Here is an 8,710-nt window from a genome sequence, read left to right as displayed (position 1 = left end):
TTATATAACTTAGGGAATAGCTAGACAAACGGCTAGCAAAGCGAGCTACAGTGTATATGCTTATTAATCACAGGACAATTTCAATATTATAGATAGAGGCTAAATCTCAAAGATCAACAAAGAAATTTATATTATTCTCATAGAAGTCAAATCTTCATCATTGATTTTTAATATCTTCACAATCGATTACATCTGCAGCTACGTAAATAGAATAACATCATAGACGGTTGTATTGCTATTTGTAGAGTAGCTGGGCAATTTAAAAAAAGCGTAGTTGTTATTAATTCTAAAACAAACAATGTGAAAAGAATTAAATTGTATTTAATAAATTCAGCATACCTGCCCTAATAATAGATGAACAATTTTAGAAACTATCACTTTGTAAGTTTACTACTTACTAAGCCTCTATGGGAGGATTGGGAAGGGAAGGTTAGGAAAAATTTAAATTACTCCAAGATATTTATAAAGCATACCTGAAAAGTACATCCAATTTGGACAAGCAATTTATGAGATCTTTAGCTTCAAACAAAGAAATCCTTTGTAATTTATATTATAGGCTACTAGCAAATACTGGAAGCTTTTATTTTAGAATTTGATGGCATTTGTCTGTTAAAAAATGTGAATGTAATACTGATCTAACTGTGTAAGGACCAATGCATTCCCCTTGCTTGTAATATCAATGTATATTCACGTCATTATAGTTGATATTTAATCCCAATTGTGATAAAAATTAAAACTATTGGTAAAAAAGTTTAGACACTACCAGTTTGTAACAATCAATAAAAATGTAGCAAGTTTATGAATGAGACTTAAAAACTTTGGATACCAGAATAATTTACAGTCCAGTGTCTCTCCCTCCATGGTTAAAATGTCATATTGTTATTGCCCATACGGGGACATCAAATAATTTCTATATGTCCCCCATATCCCTAATTCTCTCCCTTGTTCCCAAACTACCAATATCCTCTAATAGAGCTTAAAAAATATTCCCAATTTTAAGTAGCACTGCTGCTCTTTCATTCATTTGTATGCTACTGTAGTAAAAAAAATTGTATGAATCATACAAATTTAAACAAGCAGAAAAGGCCCACTTGGGTATTTTGACAAAAGGCAATTTTAATGGTTTATATTAATTTTATGGTATTGATACAAAGTGGCCATGGCTGACATAATGCCCACATGCCTTCTTAAAGTCACTGCATTGGCGTTTATTTAAATCAAAAGTGGTCAAGTGGTCAAGTGCTGATATAATATCGACATAATGGTGTTCTAATGACATTTTAACTACATGCATATATCCTTATACTAAAGTAACAGGATGTCTGTGTGTGTATCTGTGTGTCTGTGTGTCTGTACCGAAGGATCTCGCTAACCGCTGAACCGATCGGGTTCTCCTTAACAGGGTAGCTTCTCATAAGTCCCGGGAAGGTTTATAACTATTTTGGGGGAGGGTACTACCACCCTCCCAAAAGAAATGACAAAAAAATTGAAAATTTTGTTAAAATCTGGGAGACTTCAACGTCAAATAAGGTGGTATCGTACATAAAAAATTAACTTTAACAAACAAAAACATTTAAAGTGCCACTAGAGGCCTCTAGGGGCGTAGCCGCTAGTATATTAATATAGCCTTAAGGAATTTTTTGACAGTGCTATTATGGCTGTGTGTGAATTGTTTTGGCTGCACTGTCATTATTACCACCATCCTTGTCTATTTGTCAATTTTTAATCCACCCCCCCCCCCCTCCAGTATCGTGAATATTAGTTCCCTTGCGTATTAATACATAGTATTGCTTATATATATATGCTTAGATATTTAGGCTATGGTGTTCAATTGATTACGCGAAGTTTTCACAATATCAAAAAATCATTCCGTAAAAGTTTACATAATTGTACAATATCATGAGAATTAGCAAAATATTGTATTTGATACGTGTATAAACATATGACGTTTTTAATTTCTATAACAGCATTTCAATAATATGTTGATAACACTGAAATGTGTATTGCTATTGCAATACTTCATAGTATTTTAGCCAATATGCTGTGCTGTTTTTTAAAGTAGGTTCTTTTGCTGATTTTATCAAACACTCTTTATATAGACTATGGGAACCACATTAAAACCAAGGACAATAATGTTTATAAGAAGCGGAGCATTAAAATCTTACATGTGATTACAAAAGTGCATTGGTGCAATAAGGTTTAGAAAAAATATATTTTGTCTCAACAATTATCGATTTTAGAATGCAATCAAAAAGCTTTTAAATCTAGAATAAGGAGTGGCTGCGCTCTCAATGATTTGTAATTTTGATAATAGTTTATTTCGAATACTGATTTCGTACATTACATAGGTATTTTACAAGTTTTGGAATTATTTACCGAAATGTACAAAATTAAATATTAATTACACTTTTAGAAGCAGTATATAATGGGTTATTTGTACATGCACTTTTAAACTTGCGTACATTTTTGGACACTTGGGTTTCTGTCACCGTAATTTTGGTGTGAACGTTACCATTTCAATAGAGTAGTTAAAATCAGGGAGGAAGGGAGGGGACAATGGGCAATTAATTCAATTTTATAGTTGTGACACTTTAAGGTTGAAAAACCAGATAAAACGAGTATTTCTGATAGTGCAACTTTTATTGGAAATTTATTCATTTTTTAATTAATTTTAATTCAAAATGCACCATCCCCCAAATTCTACTTTACTAATAGCCTCTGATTATCAAGATAAAGAACTTGGTAGCAATTCATTTACTAAAGAATATTAGTTTTAGAATTTAGCGTAGAAAAATAGCATAAAACCATCTTAAGATTTTAATGATAAAAACAGTCTAAAAGGATTTCAGGACCTTTATGCATCTTCCCTAAAATGTAGAACTTAATCGGATCGGTAACCAAATTCTTAAGCTATAAATAAACAAAACTTACTACTTTTTATTGGATATTAGCGCAGCTAACTATATGTGTATGAGCATGATATAAATGGACGTACGGATTTTCTAGTAACAATTGAGTTTTTATGGTTTCTAAATCGTAATAAATAATAAACAAGAATCAGTTAAAACAATTGTATTAAAAATTATTAAAATAACAACAAAATCTACTTAAATAATACATATATGTATATATCATATCACAATAGAATTGTTAGGTAAATATAAAACAATTGAATCAAAAATGATTTATGGGTATAGTCCCATTCGTGGCAACACCCCTTAAGGGGCGATTCGTCGTATTTTCAAAATTGCTTGGGGCTGGAAATAGGAAAAAAGCTACTGTGAAAATACAAAGAAACTCCCCTTAAGGGGTGTTGTCACGAAAGGGGCTACCCTGATTTAATTACAACAAAATAATAAATAAGAATAAAATAAATTAGATTAACTTTTTAAAATCTAAAAAAATTGTCAGTTTAAGACGTACCTACACAGTTACACACACTAGGTATAAACAAAATAACTTGATTAAAAATGTTTATGAATAATAAAGGTTGAAGAATAGAATGTCTCAAGGATATTTTTAGTTTTGTATTTAGATTTATGGTTCTAATTCTTAATTATATTTGGTCTAGTTACAAAAAATTTACTTTTTATTGATAAAGTATTAATAAAACATATTTTGGAAAGTATCAGATAAAACAAATTGATAAAAGTAAAATAAACTTCTAAATGACCCCCTTTTAAATAAAATTAAACAAGGATGACAACATCCATAACAACAAAGCTCTGAAATGGTAGGACAAACGAATATTAACACTTGTAGATTGTCAGAACTGAATTAGCAGAATATTAATGCTTCAGTACAAACAATATTGTAAGTAAATTTGTTGCAAAACTGCATAAATAGATAATACTGTTTAAGGACATACTTAAATTTTTAGGACTTGTTTATAGAGATGCTTTGCTTATAACATTGTATAATAGGAATCAGTTTTCAAAAAATCTGAAGAATCGGATAATTTGTTATCAAAAAAGTTAAAAATCAACATGTTTCAAATGGATGTACGGACATTCTGGTATTGATTGTAGGGTTGCTACGCTTTCTAAATTGTACCTAACTATTACAGGAATCATCATGCAAAGTTTGAATCGATAGGACAATTCTAACCTGTTTAAATTAACAAAAAGAGCTAACTCTCTGTGACTGAGGTACGGACGGACGTACGGACGGACCGACCGTAATCATAGAAAAGCTTCGCTTTAAAAAAAAAAAATTATGTAAATGTCAAACTACGGACCACCCCTACACGCTGCAGATACCCTCCGTGATGTAACTTAAATTCTTTCTTGCACGTTCGCACCATATCAATAACATCTTCTTTCAGGAAAGTTAATTTTCTCTTTGTTAGTCATCTGAAATAAATATTTTTTTTAGTATTTATAGGCTTAACTGAAAGGCAAAAATATTAATTCATAACTAATATAAATACCAATGAAATTATTACCTAATGCTACCTAGTTAAACAAGGATGACAACATCCATAAAAGCGAAGCACTGAAACGGTAGGACAAACGGACATTAACACTTGTATAGTGTCTGAACTGAATAATCAGAATATAGAAGTATAAGATTCGAAGCAAAATTGTAAGTAAATTTTTGATAAACTGCTTGATACAGCATAATGTTTATGGACATACTTACACTTTTAGGACTTGATTATAGAGTTGCTTCGCTTATAATATTGTTCTTTGTTGTTCCAGGAATCAATATACCAAAAATCAGATCAAACGGATAATTAGATCACATAAAAATTTGTGGTTAAAAAGTAGAAAAATCAACATGTTTAAAATGGACGTACGGACATTCTGGTAATGATTATAGAGTTGCTACGCTTTCTAAATCGTACCTTACTACTACAGGAATCATCATGCAAAGTTTGAAATCGATAGGACAATTCTAACATGCCTAAATTAACGAATAAAAGCTATCTATCTCGGACGGACGGACATACGTACGGACCGACCCTAATTATATAAAGCTTCGCTTTTAAAAACCATAACTGGACATTACTTTTGGATATAGTCCCTTTCGTAACATTGCATTATATGGGGCGATTCTTCGTATTTTTCACAGTAGCTTTTTTCCTATTTATAGCCCCTGCGGGAGGCTCTAACCCAACGGGCCATTACCTAACCCTGTGGGGCAATCATCTAACCCAATATAACCTAACCTAACCTAAAATAAACTATAAAAAGCCATTTCAAAATATGAAGAATAGCCCCATATGGGGCGATGTTACGTAAGGGACTATTCACTATTCCCTTACTTTTCTCAAAATTAGGTACCTATTAAGAATGAAATGATAACCGAAAAGCAATCTTCTAACTGTTAATAATTAGTTGCAAAGGTACAGTATGATTAAAAATGTCAATCTGTATGTCTTTCCCTTCCTAACATTCCATTAATTACAACATATTTTCTTAATATTTAAATTTCTATGCTTTGGTAGTTGTCAACTTTGTTTTGATAAAAAATGTATATATACCGTAACCATTTTGTTGTTCTCCTGGAAACCTAGGCAGTATCACATTTTCTGCTTGTTAGCATTTTATACAAGATTTCATCTGAAAAATATTAAAGATTCTTATAGAGTTGCTTCGTTTTCCAAGTCATACCTAATTGTTATAGAAATCATCATGTAAAGTTTGAAATTGATAGGACAATTCTAATCTGTTTAATTTAACAAAATGAGCTAACCGTAATGGACAGACGTACGGACAGACCGACCCTTAAATTATAAAAAGCTTTGCTTTTAAAATTTTTATAAAATCATCACTAGACTAAATTTTATCTTGCAATGTAATGCCCTCTAAAATGGAGAACTATATCAACATACAAAAAAAAGGAATTACTATATATAAAAGGATATAAATATTAATTATATTATATCTTGTCAATAAAACATTTGAAAAAGGAAACCAAAAATCGCCACGTGTCACTAAATTTTTATTCAAAAATGTGTGTGTATATTGAGACGCTTGTTTGTGTATGTAAATTTGATTAATGAAAGATATCTAAAAGCAATTTAATTATTAATTTTAAAAAAATAAATACAATAATTTCTATAATCATAACTGCAAACAAATATTCCATAATTATTTTTTCATTAAAGTAAAAATTTTCTGTCTGTTTGTTTATTGTTTACATTTTTATTATTGCGCTAGTTAGCATAAGAATGCCCCGTCATGTTGCATGATTTCTCGTGACGTCATTCATATTTTAGTCCCCAAAGTCAGTCAGAAACTGCTAAATTCATGCACATTCCCTTTAAGCCAGTCCCCAAAGTCTGAGACTCCTAAAATATGAATATTCGATCCATTGTCCCCTCCCTTCCTCCCTGAGTTAAAATAATTACTGATTTTAAATTGGGGTAGGTTCGGTTTATTTATTGAGGGTTGAATAATAATCAGAGAGGTAGGGGACATTGGACTGTTTAAAAGTATATTGGTCCTCAAAGTTTTATAAAAGCTCTCATAAGTTAGCTGAAAAAAAAACATAGGAGAAATCAATAAATTTAGATTACTTCGGGGGCAATTTTGTTTATTATAAAAATAAATCTAAATAGCTATAAACTATTTACCAAACATAACAAGACAATGACAATGTAATGTTTTACAATTAAATTGCATTCTAGAATTAGTTCAAATGATAATATTACTTGGAGATTTTAATATTAATATAGCCTGTTGCTGTAGAGAGATTTTTGTAAAAAAAATCATCTTAGGAACATAGCATTGTGTAATTTGTACTCCAATCAAGGTTGTTTCTTCAGGGTAAAACAAAATATTATTTATGTCGTCTATGAATCTGACGGATTTCTGCTGGAAACAAACTGGTTCTATACCATGAAAAAAAAAACTTATGTAATCTATAATACAAAGTAGAACGATGTTTGTTTGTCTGTTTTTAGCGAAGGATCTCACTAACCACTGAACTGATCGGGTTCTCCTTTACAGGGTAGTTTCTCTTAAGTCCAGGGAAGGTTTATAACTATTTTCTTGGGGGGTGGGACACCCCCAACCCCCATTTCTTTTTTTCTTTTTAAAACTAAAATTAAAATAGTGGGGTAGAATACCATCCCCCCCAAACAAAAAAAAATCCCCCCCTCAAAAAAGTTTTTTTTAAATTTTTCTTGTAAATCTGAAATACAAAAAATTGGTTTGATTAAACATCTTGGGGAAAAGCCCCTTGAGGCTAGGGGCGAAGCCTCTAGTAAAGTTTTAAATAATAGTATAATTTTTTGGCTAGGATATTCACATCAAGCCTTTCATAAGTAATAATACAAACCATTAGTAACTACTGACAACCAATTATATTCAAACTGTATAAATAATCTTGATTATTCAGCATTGATACCAATAATAAAATCAAACCTATAAGAATAATCTTGATGATTCACTGTTGATACTATTAATAAAATCAAACCTGTATAAGTAATCTTGATAATTCAGAGTTGAGACCAATAATTAAATTGAACCTGTATTAACAATCTTGACAATTCAGAGTTGAGACCAAGAATATAATTAAACCTGTATAAATATCTTGATAATTCAGAGTTGATACCAATAATAAAATTAAACCTGTATAAATAATCTTGATAATTCAGTGTTGAGACCAATAATAAAATCAAACCACAAAATTCGCAGTCGTTGACTCTAAAACTACACAAATTTTCAGGGGAAAATATTACCTTAAATTTCAAATTAACGTTATTTGCTTTTATTTTATTTAACTAGCGGCGGCTTCACTCCTTACATCTAGCAGAGAATAGACTGACATTAAACAACTCAAAGCTGAAATCTAATGATTGAAACCTTTCAGAGACCTACATGAAGCTTTCATAAAATTGAAAACTCAATTGGTTCAGAGTTAAGCAAAATTTGACCCAAAAAAATTTGTATAATAGGATAATCTATCCTATAATTCTAAAAGTCCGTCCGTCTTTGTGCAAAGAAATAATGGTATTTTGGTATTTCTTCTTTTTAGCTGCTCTTCAAGTGAGATGACTGATACTTTTGTTAAGATTCCAATGTCCATTTGGATATTCAAGTTTAAATGATCAAAAGATATTTTTAAAATTTATTTTTATAAAAAATTTATTCATTAAAATTAATGAAGCATATTTATTCAGTTTGTGAGAAAAATTTGATTTGATTAGAAAGCCAAATTATTGTCTGCGTTGAAATTTTTTGTTTATTAGGTAACCTGTCACCTCTTTACATCATGTTAAACATTTTTGTTGCTGTTATTATATCAACAAATATCGAACTAATTCGAAGCCGTGCCTGTGGCTCAACACGTGGAGCATCCGCTCGTTGTCGGGGAGGTGATGGGTTCGAATCTCGGCTTAAAACCGCGTCATAACTAAAGACGTTAAAAATGGTTCCTACTGCTGCTATGTCAGGTTTGCGACATTAAGAGACAGAGTAGGGGGAATGTCTTGGTCAAAAACAAGTTAGGACTTCTCAGACAAAAATTATGCAATCAAAGAGTTCGTTTTCTGATGGGTATTACTTAACCTAATCCCACGGGTGTTTGGACGGAAAAAGGTAAATTTGGCTCTCCCTAGTTATCCTTGGTTGTTGGACCTGACGTTAGGTTGTCATGGACAACAGCCTCGCCCGTATGAGGTAATACATATAGGTAATTGAACTAAATGGTTTTGGTAAATATAAATTCTAGTAATATAGTCAAATTGTTATTATTATTT

The 8,710-nt window shown here is 31.0% G+C and overlaps 1 long non-coding RNA gene across 1 annotated transcript; it reads right to left on the bottom strand.

The window, feature by feature from the left end:
* Positions 1–3,057: 3,057 nt before the first annotated feature.
* LOC145322347 (uncharacterized) lies at positions 3,058–5,836 on the bottom strand. The gene is made up of 2 exons (XR_013880632.1): positions 5,486–5,836; positions 3,058–4,352 (listed from the first exon to the last, which is right to left on the bottom strand). It is a non-coding gene; the product is annotated as an uncharacterized LOC145322347 (long non-coding RNA).
* Between the last annotated feature and the right edge of the window lie 2,874 nt (positions 5,837–8,710).

This window comes from Acartia tonsa, chromosome 6 (assembly GCF_053477335.1).
Source record: "Acartia tonsa isolate MP-2025a chromosome 6, ASM5347733v1, whole genome shotgun sequence".
In the NCBI taxonomy this organism is placed as follows: Eukaryota; Metazoa; Arthropoda; class Copepoda; order Calanoida; family Acartiidae; genus Acartia; species Acartia tonsa.
The sequence above is the reverse complement of the archived record's forward strand: the minus strand, read 5'-3'. Positions and strand labels throughout refer to the sequence as shown.